Here is a 15,704-nt window from a genome sequence, read left to right as displayed (position 1 = left end):
CTGCCAGCTTCCTGTCCACCTCACCCTTAATCTGGTTGAGCTCCAGCTGGACACGCAGGATCTTAGACTCTTCGTGTTCCAGAGTTCCCTGATGATATCAAATAATGAAATATTAATCTCTGCCTTCAAACCTTTTTAAAGTATATTTGTCCATGATTTAGATTTTTTTTCAGTAGATGTCCCCAGAAGAAAATGTACCTCAGCCTCTTCAAGAGCCGTCTGGATCTCAGACTTTTCAGCCTCCACCTGCTTCTTGGACTTCTCCAGCTCATGGATGCTCTTGCCAGTCTCACCAATCTGTTCAGTCAGATCTGAGATCTCCTCTGCATAGAGATACATGTGTTTTATATTGTTAAGCCTTACAATGTAAAATATAAACACTTTATTCCAACATATGTTGAATACAATGTAAGAAATACATGAGTTGAATACAATGTAACTGTTACATAATGTAGAACTCACGTTGAAGGTTCTTGTTTTCACGCTTCAAAGTCTCCAGCTGATCCAGAGATTCCTCATAAGAGTTCTTCATCTTGAACAGCTCAGTGCTGAGAGAACGAGTCTCCTTCTGTGCTCCCTCGAGCTCTGCCTGACCCTCCTCGTACTTCTGTTTCCACTCTGCCAACACCTGAATAACATGATTGGTTATGTAGCAATATGAGGAAAAATAAATATGTCTTTCATTGTTTCTGTGTGGCTTGGCAACACAAAGTTAACAATGCTACCTTGTCAAAGTTCCTCTGCTTCTTGTCCAGGTTGGCAGCCAGCCCATTGGCCCTCTCCACATCAATCATGAGGTCCTCCACCTCACTCTGGAGCCTCTGTTTGGTTTTCTCAAGAGAAGCACACTTGGAATTCACTGCCTCAATCTGCTCCTCAGCCTCCTGAAGACGCTGAGCCAGCTTTTTCCTGTTTAAAGAAGGTAAGCTTAGTTTCCCACTAAAAACTATGAAGTGAACTAAAGCCTTAGTAACAATAATCTGCAGCGTGAGTTCTTGTGTTTTGAGTGTTGCATTGTTGTTTGTTTGAAGCCTTAATATTCTTAGAGTAGCGAGTATTTCAAAATAACAGGTTTTGGAAAGGGGGATGGGCAATTCATAATCAGCCTAGTGTTGTTATTAACAGCTCATTTTTAAAGATCTAGATGAACATATGAAGGCAGAGCTGTAAAATGTTTGCTCCAAAGTTGAGTTGTGCTAAAATGATACACTGGCCATTGAACTGGTTGAATGTTACTCACTTGGCTTCCTCAAGCTCCTCAGTGCGCTGGATAGCATCAGTTTCATACTTAGCTCTCCACTGAGCCACCTCACTGTTGGCCTTGGACATCCCACGCTGCAGCTCAGCCTTGGCCTCTTGCTCCTCCTCAAACTGCTCTCTCAGCAGATCACAGTCATGGCGGGCTGATTGTAGTCCATGGGCAAGAGCATTTTTGGCCTGGTGTAAGACATATGATTGAATTTACAAAATTCCTGAATTCCACACTAATAATACCAATACACACTTACTTAAATGTTTCTTACCTTAACCTCCTCTTCAACATGTCTTTTCAGCTCCTCAATCTGTTGTGTGAATGCCTGTTTGCCTCTGGTCAGCTGGGAGACAAGAGCTTCTTTCTCTTCAACTTGACGGCTGAACTCACCTTGTGTGAAAGATGCCACGATACATTAGTTTGTGTCACGTTTCTCAATAACATACAAAACAGATCATTAACTGACAGCTTGTACTGTAGATACCATTTTCTGCCAGGAGACGTGCTCTCTGTGCACTTGTGTCATTGATTTGACGGACATTTTCATCATTCTTGGTCTTCAGTTCGCTGAGTTGGTCCTCTAGAGTACGGCACATCTTTTCAAGATTTCCCTAATGAGTAAATACAGATGAGATCAGTGATCAGATGTTATCTATAATATTAAGTACATTTTTTTTACTATACTAATTTGTGTAATAAAATAGCATGTAATGCATTGTGTACCTTTGCTTTAGCAACATTCTCCATGTTGCTGGAGAGGTCATCAATCTCCATCTTGTATTCACTCTTTTCCTTCTCAAGCTTCTGCTTCACACGCTGGAGGTTGTCGATCTGCTCTCCCAGCTCAGCAACGCTGTCAGCCTGCTTCTTGCGAAGAGCAGCAGCAGTGGCTTCATGCTGCAGAGTGGACTCCTCAAGATCACGACGGAGCTTCTGGAACTCGGCTTCACGCTTCTTGTTCATCTCAATCTGAGTAGCAGTGGCACCACCGGCCTCCTCCAGCCTCTCACTGATCTCCTCAAGTTCCCTGGAGAGGTCAGCTCTCTGCTTCTCAACCTTGGCACGAGCAGCACGCTCAGCCTCAATCTCCTCCTCCAGTTCCTCAATACGAGCCTGTTCAATGTAGATATAAGGTCTTTCAGTAAACTTTCACTTTTAATACACAAAATTGGAAATATCAGAAATGTTTTCTTTAAAACCATATGTCACCTGGAGCTCCTTGATCTTCTTTTGAAGCTGAGCACCAAGTGACTGCTCATCTTCAACTTTGCTAAGGAGCTGACTGATTTCAAAGTCCTTCCTGTGAGAAGTTTAGATGAAGAACATAGAGTTCATGCAGTTGACCACAACATTTTATAAGAATGATTCTTGTGTACAAATTCAAAAACTGTTACTTTTTAATTTTCTCGTCAGACTGCTGCTTCTCATTCTCAAGATCCATGATGGATTCCTGGGCCAGTTTCAGATCACCCTCAAGCTTTCTCTTGGATCTCTCAAGGTCCATACGGAGCTTCTTCTCTTGCTCCAGAGAACCCTCAAGCTGAAAAATACGATTCATTTCTAATCATCAAATTCAAGAATCCTGCTTTGCCAATCCAAGAGACTTTGTAAACTTACATCATCCACTTGCTGCTCAAGCTTGGTCTTGGCCTTGGTCAGAGTGTTGACTTTGTCTTCCTCTGCCTGCAGGTCATCAAGAGTCTGCTGATGAGCCTCCTGAAGGGCTTTCTTTTCCTTGGTCAGCTTAGCAATGCTCTCATCCTGAGAGGCCATCTCCTCAGTCAGGTTCTTCACCTAAATGTGCAAGAAAAATCGTGTCTTTAAACTGTCATCATTATAATCTTACTTGATATGCTGGACAGATTATTACAGTTTTTCCTCTGGATTCTTTTTTAATGGGCAGGTGGGGGGACGGGTTAACGTTAGGGTTGAAAATTAGTGGGGGTGCACTAGTATCTACGCTACCAGCCTGTGACAGCAATGAAAAATAGCAAAGGGTCAAATGCCTTTCCATTATATTACATTATGTAGTGTCCTTTCTCTCTAAGAATGAGTTCTGTTTCAGTCTTTGGGTGAGAATAACATTTGTTTACTGCTGTGAGTCCATTCAGCTTGACATATATCAACCACAGCTAATGAACAATTCCAGATAAATAACGCATTTAGCAGTGCACGTATCGCATCACATTTTTAACATAACCTGGAAAACTTTGAAAAAGTAAGGGAATACGGCCTGTCGTGTCAATACATCTCCTGCAGCAGGGGTGTGGTAGATGGACTGCAGGGTGCACACACTTCTTTTCTCATTGGGGGTCAGAGAAACAGTAAATTTAATAAATTCAGTCACCATAACGGTATTTTCTAAGCCACGGGACCTGCGTGAGCGTGACTTCCATGATAATTAGCCGTCAAGGCTTTTGTCCCTGTTTATCACTCTACATGAGGTGAAAATGCTGTACTTGTGCTGTTGTTTGGTTGTCATGAGTTTGCGATTGATTGACGTCCTTTCACTGTTTCAGTCCCTCACCCTCAACCTCAGCTCTGCAGAGTCAGGAAATTGGGACTTAATGAAAAAGTAAAATTCTGAAGCTAATTAATTAATAATTAATAATTCTGCAGCGGCGGGTCTCCCCTCCAGAATGTATTTAGTGGGAAAACTATTATACACAAACCTTGTTCTCTGTGGCATGTTTCTCTTTTTCCACTTTGGCCAAGGTAAGCTCCAGGTCATCAATATCCTTCTTGAGCTCAGAGCATTCATCCTCCAGCTTTCTCTTCTTTGCTGTGAGCTCAGCATTGATTTCCTCTTCATCCTCCAGTCTCTCAGTTGTCTCTTTGAGTTTGGCCTCCATCTGAATCTTACTCTTGATAAGTCCCTCACATCTCTCTTCAGCATCATTCAGATTGTCTGATTCCTAGTTAATTTTATAAAGATAGATGTTAGCACATCAACTTTGAAAAACATGAAAAGCACAATTTTATGTTGCTGTGTACTTACAGATGATACTTGCAGCAGCAGATCATTCTTCTCCTGCAGAAGGGACACCATCTTCTCCTCCAGATCCTTCTTCTTGGCCAGGGCAGCAGCCAAGTCAGTTTTCATCTTTTCATAGTTCTCCTTCATATTTGCTAGCTCCTTCTCAGTTTCAGCACTCTTCAGCATAGGTTTGATCTTGTAGTACACCTTCATCCATGGCCAGTGTTTGACATTCATGAATGAGCGGATATTGTACTGGATGGAATATATGGCTTCCCTGCAGACAAGAAGTAGCTGTTGTAAACAATATTGTTAGTGATTTGTAATACCATGATTCAGAATGAGCTGTTTTCAACATGCCTCCTCTCCATCATCTTCACAAACTCCTTTCTCATGATATAACCACGGGCCAAAGCCTGAGTCATGGTGACCAGAGTTGACAGTTTTTCATCTCTCATCTCCTCAAGGACACCCAGCAGACCGGCCTTGAAGAACACCTGATCAAACACAAAATAAAAATGAATGTAGGATGAACTCAGATAGTGAATACTTCACACCCAGTAAAACAAAACAAAAAACATTTTCACCTACCCCACATGGTCCAGGGCTTCTAAGGTGAAGGTGTTTTGATAATGACCACATGCAGGCTGCTCTGCCTCTATCCTAACAATAAACCACTTATTCCTTGGCACCAAACTCTACAATCACGTAAGTAGTTTAGAGATATTTTGCTTTATATAATTAACAGAAAAACCATCAAACACACTGGACTGATCAACCTAACCTCTTTGGTCATTAATCTACAGTAAAATAAGAGAGCAAGGTGTTTACCTTTGTGTGTCCGAATTTGTACTCGTCATGTGGAATATCAATTGACCCAAGCAGCTTCTCTGAAGCCTTCTTGTTGTCAATGAACTGGCCCTCGGGGATGACACTGGCATTCAGCACCTTGTACCTTTTTCATGAGAGTTAATAGTCAGTGTGAGCATTTTCTTTTAATAATCTTGATCAAAATTCTATTAAAATATCCATTAATACCTCTGCTTGAAGTCAGCATAGAGGATTCGGCTGGGGAAACCTTTTCTGCAGATTCTGATACCCTCCAGCACACCGTTACACCTGAGCTGGTGGATGACCAGGAAGTTCTCCATCAGACCTGTAAAAATACATTTCTTAAGGGACCGTTCCGTATTTATGGAATGGACCACCGGAGGAAAATAGGGGAGGGTCATGTCTTTTTATTTTATGCTGAGGGGAGGGTCATCCAACATTTTTTAGTCTGGGTGGGGGGGGGTCACCCAACTTTTTTATTCATGAAAAGAGCAAAATTTCAGAGTGGCTTGTTTGGTGCATATTTATCCATGTAGCTCTCAGTCTCGGCCCCCTAGCAGATGGTCTGACCGCATACGCGGAGTTTGCTGGGGGGGCAGGAGGAGCACTGCCCCCTGGTGGCTCAAACAGGTAATTGCATTGTTTAAAAAATTACTGCAATAATTACATCTGGCATGACGAGATATTTTATAAATATCTTAAATAACACAAAACAACTAAATGGTGATAGGTAATACATGTGATTTCATACTGCTTTAGTAAAAAAAATATTACCTGGCTGACGATGGGAGCAGCAGGATGCAAAAAACGAAAGTTACTGTTGCACTAGTCTGGAAATCTTGCTGTGCCAACCTTGCAATAAAGGTTTCCTAAATGCCATGTATATACATGTGATGTCAGCTTACTAATTGATTGAGGGTTTTGTGTAGATTTGGACTTTTATACGTTTATGCCACTTTGTTTAAACGGCGAAGTGGAGAGGCCTCGTTCACCTGTTTGGAGCTGGCTGGTGAATGTGACGCTCGTATCGGCCTTGCTGGATACACCGTGACATTTACCGTTTTGTGGATCTACTGATCGCTGTGGATTACTTTTTTTTCGTGTCATTGGATTACGGCAAAATAGGGATCTTTATTTCTCAACGTGTCTGAACGTTTTATGGTGAGTTTGGAGAGGCATCTCAACAGACTGGAGGTCCAACACTGATTGTTCACTGTTACATTTTAGTTGAATTTAAGCGTCTGTCTATTGCGCTCCAAAACAGCCGTGCCGCGATTGGATTTCATAAGGGCGAATTGTTAAATTGTTACAATGTAACTTAAAATCTGCTTTAAAAATAAACATATATGTTTTGGAATATATGTTCAGCTTCGGCAGCTTTACCTATGTGCTAAAATATACAATGACGAAGCCTAGTGACAAGTCCATAGCAACCAGTGTTGAATTGGTTAGCCTATATCCCAGTGTCCTTTGCTGAATGGTCTCAATGTTTTATTGTTTTATTTCATATGAATACTAGTTTACTAGAGGAGTAACTTAGTATTTGAAGTATTGCAGTAATCCATTTCTTCCACATTTAGTTTCCATGCTTATTGTGTTTCCACAACTATGTTAGTGAGTAAATCTACTGAAATGGCCCCCATACCATAACAGAGGAGTGGGATGTGTAAGATGAGAATGCAGGGGTTAACTCCTGTACGTCATGGCTGTAAAAATCAAACGGTATCTGTACTTCTTTGCTAAGTGCAAATTTGCATGCAAGGGGAGGGTCATTCGTCTTTTTCAAATCATTTTGGAGGGTCATAGGAAAATTATTACTGACGAGGGGAGGGTCAAGTCTTTTTAGGTTAGAGGTCACAGAACTCCTCCGGTGGCCCCTTAATTAAATAACGAACAGTCCCTAATTACTTCTTTGAATAAATAGTCTTAGTTAGTTAAAGCAGCACAAAATTAAGGAAAGCATATTAACAAAACAAAACCACTCCTCAAATAATCTCTTGAAATTATGGTCTCTATGTACCTGGAGTCTTTGACTCATTGGGAATCAGGCAGCGCACAAAGTGAGGATGGGTGCTCCTCAAGTTAGTCATCAGCTTCCCCAAGTTCTCCTGTAGATCCAAAATGGTGAGTCTTATGACATGTAATCAATTGTGAGTTTGAACATAAACTCAGCTATATATACATACATATATAAGATACGTTTGCAACATTACCCTAAACTGTGAAGACACAGTCTGCATAGAACCACCCTTCTTCTTGCCTCCCTTCTTGGTAGCATCTGTTGATATTTTTAATTAGACATGTTTCGTTAGGATGACAAATAAAATGTACATTAACACTTGCTACAGTTACTTAAACATATACAGTATAGCCTAAAAACATGTTTTAGTTTACTGTAGTTATTATCATACCCTCAACGACAAGAGGGAAGCAGAGAGCCAGCAGTTTCACTGGGGATTTCTGGTACAGCTGACAGACGGAGTCATTCAGTGGATCCTTGTTCTTCTCCAGCCAGCCAGCGATATTGTAGTCCACGGTACCAGCGTAGTGCACCAGGGAGAAGTGGGCCTCAATCTTGCCTTTCTTGGGGGGCTTAGGCTTCTCAAATGCTTTGGTTTTTCCAAGATGCTGGTCATACAGCTTGTTCTTGAAGGATGTGTCTGTGGCCTTGGGGAACATGCACTCCTCTTCAAGGATGGAGAAGATGCCCATGGGCTTGAAAAAAGTGGGAAGAAGTATGTCATTAAAGGGGAACTATTCAGCTATTTTAGCTTAATTTACCTTAACTGAACAGCTTCGGAGTCATTGGAATGGTTATATGACTTTTCTCGAGTTGAATGGTGGTCATCTCGCTTACCCCTAGCACCTGTGAGCGGAAAAACCACCCTTGCAACTTTCGGCCGGCGAGACACCAGCCTCAGCGTCAGGAAGTATCGCGTGATATCAGGTCTCGCGATGTAACGAATTGCTTCACAGCACTGCACACATACGCCCATTCAGGAACCAGCTAACAAGGTAGCGATGGAGTTTTTCACACTATCGTCATGGCTGAGCCGGCAAAAAAGAAGCAGAAAGCTAGGAAAGCATTGTCGGAGGAACAGAGAAAGAGGAAACGGCAGACTGACCAAGCGAGGAGTCCGCAACGAGTAAACATAGGAGCTGCCAAATATCTATTCCGAAGCTGTAGGGGAGCTCTATAGAGAAACCTGCGAGCAAAAAGCGAGAAAACAGCGAAGAAATGGCCAAAACTGCATAGCGCCTCTTTAAGTGATAAATGTATTCAAATTAAGAAATATTATATATATCATCAAATTATTACCTTTTCAATGAGCTCAATGCAGGCAGCCAAGTCCATGCCAAAGTCAATGAACTCCCAGACAATACCCTCCTTCTTGTACTCCTCTTGCTCCAGGACAAACATGGTGTGGTTGAAAAACTGTTGCAGTTTCTCATTGGTGAAGTTGATGCACAGCTGTTCCAAGGTGTTGAACTGTGAGGGGACAATTAACCAGTATAATCTCTCGCAGGGCAATAAGAATGATTCTGTCATGAAAAGTATCAGCTTCTGAATTGTTGGAAAGGAAGCTTACGTCAAAGATTTCAAAACCAGCAATGTCGAGGACACCGATGTAGAACTGTCTTGCTTGTTTAGTGTCCAACATCTCGTTAATACGAACGACCATCCACAAGAACATCCTCTCATAGATAGCCTTGGCCAGGGCTGTCACTGAGTTCATCACCTGAAGAAAAACAAGGATGTGATTTGACCTTTTTGTAAAAATCATTAGTATTGATTTCTGGTATTTCTACTAATCTCTTTAAAAAAGGCAGGAATTTGTGTGAGTGAGTCAGTCCGTCCGGTTTTCCGGTTGAATGAGGTGACTCGAATATGCAAAAGATGTTACACACATGTAAACGGATTTGAGTAAGAGAAAACTCAATAAGATAGCGTACATAACACTAACAAGATGTTTTTGCCGACAATAGATATTAAACAAAAGCCAGGCACCATATGGTGTTCGGCAAAGCCTTTCTTCCTCCTGGCAGCTGCCTCCGCAGACAAACTAACCCAAGGTCTGGTTCCGCATCTACCTGTACCATGGATGTATAATAACAATGGCCAGTACCCTGTCACTGACATTTGCACAGAGCGGATGGGATTACTTGACATAGTGGAATGATTTTACCAAGGAAAGCAGCGTGAACGCAACGATTAATCACTCTGACTAACAAAAACAGCATCCTTTACTTCTCAGCCTTCCTCTAACTGGCAATGTGTTGGCAGTGTTAGAACTAGGCCTAGTCAAAACGTCCTGCATTCCGATGTCTACTTAAAGTGAAGAGTAAAAGACAGGAATTATCAGCAGAATGCTGCATAGTGTAATGATGAAAAATTTTGTAAGGAAAAATCTTAATCTGCAATGTAACCAGTAACATTTCTCTGTCAGGGAAATGTAGCAGTACATTTTCCTCTGAAGTAGGACACAGTAAATCAGAACTGCAGTTGAGTTGCCCATTTTTAACTGCTTTGTAAGTTATTTATTGGTACAATGATTTAGGATTGTAACATATACTATATTTTTCATATCTGAACATCATAATAAATCTATAGCTGTTTATGGCCCTTTTACCTTGGGCCCACACTCAATGGTAAAGGTTGCTCTTGATATTTACCCCCTGAACCAGTGTATTTCAAAAGTGTTTCTGACCATGAGGAGCCGTGGATTGGGTATGTGACGCAACTATGTCATGGCAGGTGTATTGCTCAGGACCCAAGGAAGCGCAGTGTGAGCATTAAGTTGATTGTATGAGGGATTCTCGAGAAAGCTACAAGCACCAATACCACAGGCCAAGCAATCCGCCTGAATGGGCACCTCACTAGTGAGGTAAATAATACAAAAGATCTAATAATAAAAAATTACATCTAAGACAGTTCTAGACTTATTCTACATTATGTATTTAGCATTCATTGTGTAAAACTCTTAAAGTAGCAATATATTGAACACTGCCTTTGTATTGTAATTTCCAATAAACCCTTTGCTACATTAATTTAGTACAACTAACATCACTAATCTGTTTTTTTAAATTGTAGGATATTGGTAATTCATATTTACCTGAGGTACAGTCTGTCCCTTGGTGACATACTCATTTCCGACCTTCACTCTGGGAAAGCACATAGCCTTGAGCATGTCAGCGGAGTTCAGACCCAGCAAGTAAGCAACCTTGTCAGCCTCTGAAAATAGTTCAGAGATTTCCATCATGATGTAACTCGACACAAGTGTGATTAAGAACCTCATTACTGTTGTTCCCAAGCTATTCACTTTGAGCTGACATTAAACACTCACCCTCTGTGCCATCAGGCTCAGCCTGCTCCTCACGCTGCTTCTGCTTGAACTTCATGTTACCATGGTGGAGCACAGCACCAGTCAACTTGTAGATGGACATTTTCTCTTCATGAGTGAAGCCCAGGATATCAATAGCGTTCTGAGTTCAAAAGAGGTCGACACAAAACATATTCACTTTAGGAAAATGCAATTGCATTTAATGCAAAAAAATTTTAATATTTTAAAGTGAAGATAACTCACATCAGTGGCTTCCAGCTCAGCTTTGTCATCAATGCTGGCCACAGTGATCTGACCCATGCTACACATGGGGAAGTCATAGGGGTTGGTTGTGATGAGTGCTAAATCTAGAGATCAAAATAAGAGTGAAAATGTCAGAACATTTGTTCCATATGAAAAGAGGTTAAGCAATGTGCAACACCAATCTGCTTACCAATCAGCTCAGGTATGTGGCCGGTCATCATCTGGAAGAAGATGTGATAGCCTCTTTCATCAGAAAGCTGGTATGTCACTCTTGACTTCTCCAGCAGATCTAAAAATATTGTTCATAAATCACAGCCTGGCCAATTCTCAATTCCAGTCGTTTGTATGTACTATGAGTATTATTACTTACATGTCTCAATATCAGCACTTGCCAGTTTGCCAGTTGCGCCGAAATGGATTCTGATGAATTTACCCTGTTTGGATCAAAGGATTGTTATTGTCCCTCCACAATGGCAATCTGTAACAAGACCTCTCTCATGTGTAGACATTGTTCCATACTTACAAAACGAGAAGAGTTGTCATTCCTAATAGTTTTGGCGTTACCATAGGCCTCCAGCAAGGGATTGGCTGCAATAATCTGATCCTCCAGTGACCCCTATAATCCAGGTTTAGAATTACTGTCAAGAAATTACTTCATTTTTTTCCCCTGGAAAAATATTCAATAGAGAAAGAACCCTGAATTTTAATCATACAGTAACATACCTTTGAGTCGTCCTTCTTCGGTCCACCAACTGCGATTGTTGCAAAGTACTGGATGACACGCTTGGTGTTAACAGTCTTTCCAGCACCAGATTCTCCACTAGGTATAGACACAGATGTATACGATTGGATCAAGATACTTAACTTTGCTAAACAAAGTCTACAAATGTAAATGTAACAAACTCACGTGATCAAGATAGACTGGTTCTCCCTATCTGTTAAAGCAAAAACAAAATAATTAACTATGATTTACTGCAACAGAAACTTCATATACTGATACATTGTTCTGGTAATGACTTACCAGTTTGCATGAACTGAAAAGCGTTGTCAGAGACAGAGAAGATGTGGGGTGGAGCCTCCATACGCTTCTTGCCTCTATAGGCACTTACACATTCAGCATCGTACACTGGGAGCCACTTGTAGGGGTTCACAGTGGCACAGAACAACCCAGAGTAGGTCTGAAAGTGATCATAGAGATTCAACAGTTAACTCTATGTTTTCTACAAGTATAGCAATTTGCAATAGTTAATTAGGCAGATTGTCTTACATAGATCATCCATGCTGCATAACGCTCTTTGAGGTTATACAGCACAGAGGCTTCATTGAGATGGGTCATCATGGCCATGTCCTCAATCTTGTCATACTTGGGAGGGTTCATTGGATAGACGTCAGCTTCTTTCACTACCCTCTCCTGGAATAGGACATTTGTCACAATGAGAACTGATCATATTGATTCTCCCAGTTGACTCTGACTTTATGATACTAACCTCCTTAGTTTCCTGGGTTTCGACCGTGACTTTGTCACCATCTTTCTTGACGATTTTTCCCTTCAAGTACAGCTCTTTGACGTCGGCCACGTAGCAGGCACTCTTGGCATCAAATGGTGCACTTTGAGCCTCAATTCTCTCCCTTTCTGGCTTACGAAGGTAAATGGCAGCTTTGCCATAAATGGCCATCTCCGCGTCCGTACTCATTGTGGCGGCTGATTTCTGTTAGATAATTAAAAGTAAGTACCATCTCAGAGTTTTTAAGTCCATGTAATTAAACGTTTTTGTTCACTGCTCATTTATATCATGGGTAATATGTGTTTTTTTCTAGAGTATTTATTTATAGTATGGGTAATGATGTGTATGAGGTCATGGGCATGAGGGAGGTGTGTAAGTGTGCATATTTTATAGTTTATCATATATTTCTAAGCTGCAAACCTGATTGCTCCAACCAAGTTTAGTTGTGTAAAAATATGCAATGACATTAAATATCTATCTATCTATCTATCTATCTATCTATCTATCTATCTATCTTAAGCAGCACTTAACATTTTGATGTATAGGAAACGTATCCACACTAAAACCATGTCTTTGTTTCGTTACAGGTGGGCTTTGACTCACAAAGTGACTCAATCCTTTTCAGACTAGGTTATTACTGCGAATAAATACTAACCTATTGTTTGGTTTTGTCAAAATTTGTGGATGAATTACAGCAGACATTCAATAAATGAGACATTTTTGCAGATGTATTAAATGCTTATAAAAAAGACAGTTCATAATTAAAAGTTGTCCTTACCTGACCTCTCTGTCAACAGTAATCACCAATCCTTCTCAAAAGGTCCGGTTCTTGTTTTTAGAGTAGGTGTCAAAATAAGATGCACTCAAATGTTTAAAATGATCTCAAGCTAACGAGAACATAGCCGCAGACACAAGCAGGAACTCCCAGGTCTTCTGTGTCACACACTGTATCCACAAGTAGCTTTTATATTAAATCATTTTTGATGACACCCCAAAAGTTAAATGTGGTAAGCATACCAAATTTGGTATCACATATAGGCAGATATTTGTTGTGATCAACATTTGATGTGTATCCTGTTTCAGGTTTCTGTGGATATGGTCTTTAGTCTAAAGTTTATTGTAGGCTCTCGATCTAACCATTTAAAAAAAGGTTTGAAAAGGAGGACTGTCAAGCAATAAAAAATGCTTTGGTAGATGAGAACTAGTGTGTGTCTTGATTGTGTTTTTCTGTAATTTATGGTTGTGTTTCTTTCCATTCCTTTGATCTCTTATCACACACACACACACACACACACACACACACACACACACACACACACACACACACACTGAGAGAGAAAGGTCCAGTGACAATTTGGCAGTCTACTACATTGTTGCTCTTATTGCTGACGTTTAATTTCCAGCTTGCTGTGTAAATTGAGACAGGTCACATTATGGTCAGTGACCTACATTAGGACACTACGTTGCAACTGTGTCTCAGGCAGTAATAGTTCAACTCTGTCTCCAAAATAATCACTAGAGACATAGCAGCTGCCTGATAATACTGCCTGTTTTAGAATCAGAGTCAGTTTGAATGGCCAAGTAAGTGTGATCACATACAGGGAATTTGCCTCTGGCTTTTTGTTGCTCTCAACGTACATACACAACAATACACATGGCTAAAAACAACAAAGTTGAACAAGGTAAAGAAACATTTGACTAGTATGCACAGATAAGTTTGCGAACACATACATATGCATACACATATGTACATACATACACGTTAATTATGCATTTTATTTATATTGTTGGTACTCTTCTTCACCCTCATTGTTTGTTTACTTTCAGTACTAGCAGCATGATACAACGTCATCAACACGCCCACTCACTCACTGTGATTTTTCTTCCTGACCGGCTTCATGTACATGCCAATAATGAGTTATCCTCATTTGACAACATTCAAATTACATGAAATTGACATTGTTTGGTCCACACTTGATATAGAGCAACATAATGCATGTTTAGTTCGTATTTACTAACAGTGTGGCAGCCTTTTTTTTCAAATTATTTTATTGGTGATATAGAACAAGACAGAACAAACATGTCTGTCTTGTGTGCCAACAAATACCATCAAACAATGACAAAGGAAACACAACAGTTGTCATAGTGGTATAAAGAACAGACAGTAACACCAGCCAAATGGCTAGTGAACGTTCAAATATTACCAGCCACTCAATAGATTACCATCATGTTTTTGGCTGGTGAGTGAAGCAAATCTTCACCAGCATTTGGCTGGTAAACGGTGCTAATTTTGAACCCTGGCTGTAACAGATCAGCGGGCTCTCTCCGTCACTTTTTGGACGTTTTCTGTGTTGGACACTGTGTGGAACCTGGGGGGCTCGGGGCTCAGTGGATAAACACACTGTTTTGGGAGAATAACTTAGAATAACTGAGAGACACTATGTGTCTGTCTGTCTGTCTGTCTGTCTATATCAGTAACTCTGTCTCTCCGTATGTCTGTGTCTGTCTATCTGTTTCATTCCCTCTGTCTGTCTGTATCAGTCCCTCTGTCTGTCTGTCCGTCTGTCTCTCTGTCTGTCTGTCAGTCTGTCTGTCTGTCTGTTGGTGTCTGTCTGTCTGTCTGTATCAGTCCCGTTCTCAGCTGAGACGCTGCGTGTCCTGCCAAGTAAAGACCGGAACTCGTCTTCAGTGTTTTGATCAGCAAAATAATTTATGATAAAACACTAAGAATTGCATTGATTGCACAGACAGGGAACGTCCTCATTACACGGGCTACTTCGGAAAACGCCAGAAGCTACTTGATGATTGCGCAGTAAGCATTGACAAGTCTTCTGAAAACGCAGCATTTTCCATATAGGCTACAGTACGCCACAAAATATTAACTCGAGGCCATGCAATTATATTTGTTCTTTCTGTGATGGGCTCCGTAAAGACGCTCTGCAAACGCACACTAAAACAGGCAATGTTTCCATATAACAATGGCATAACAAAATAAGAGGAGGTAGATCCTTCAACATTGTTCCTGATATTTCAACCTATTTTCAATATTACATTTCTTTTTGATCATTCATTCAAGTCATTGATTTTTCTTTATTGCATCTTTTCAATTAATATTTATTATTTTTCTTATGCCTGGCACTAAAACTGAAAGTTCAACTTTATTCTCGACATTGATGTTTTTGAATGTTTTCGAAAATCAATATAAATAAAGATCATCCTCGACTGAAACTTGTGTGTAATCCAGCTTTTCTGTTCAGTTGTTGGTGCTCAAGTCACTGCTTACTCAGGCCTTGTGTTCAACAACTGCTTTATTTTAATCTCAACAAAAATCTTCCCACTAAACTGAAAAAGGCTGTTGCTGCAATTTTGTTTGTTTTGGTGCTCAGCGTGGCAGCTTAATTTAGCTTTGTCTCATCATTCCTTTGTGTTGTGATCCATCTAGTGGTCGTTCTGTGTCACAACACCAGTTAGTGGTCTATATGGAGGCTTGTTGTTGCTGCTGCAGTGTAGCAGGGAGTCATGGAGACATGCTTGGACATGAGGAAGGCTGTCAG

General features: G+C 40.7%; 1 protein-coding gene and 1 pseudogene across 2 annotated transcripts in view; both read right to left on the bottom strand.

The window, feature by feature from the left end:
- The window catches only part of LOC116058470, a 14,142-nt pseudogene extending 1,803 nt beyond the window's left edge, over positions 1-12,339 (bottom strand).
- LOC116036449 (E3 ubiquitin-protein ligase TRIM21-like) overlaps positions 1-15,704 on the bottom strand; it is a 139,818-nt gene that overhangs the window by 113,701 nt on the left and 10,413 nt on the right. The gene's annotated exons all lie outside the window — the stretch shown is intronic.

This window comes from Sander lucioperca, chromosome 4 (genome assembly GCF_008315115.2).
Source record: "Sander lucioperca isolate FBNREF2018 chromosome 4, SLUC_FBN_1.2, whole genome shotgun sequence".
Taxonomy (NCBI): Eukaryota; Metazoa; Chordata; class Actinopteri; order Perciformes; family Percidae; genus Sander; species Sander lucioperca.
Note: the sequence above shows the minus strand (reverse complement) of the source record. Positions and strands in the feature narration are given on the sequence as shown.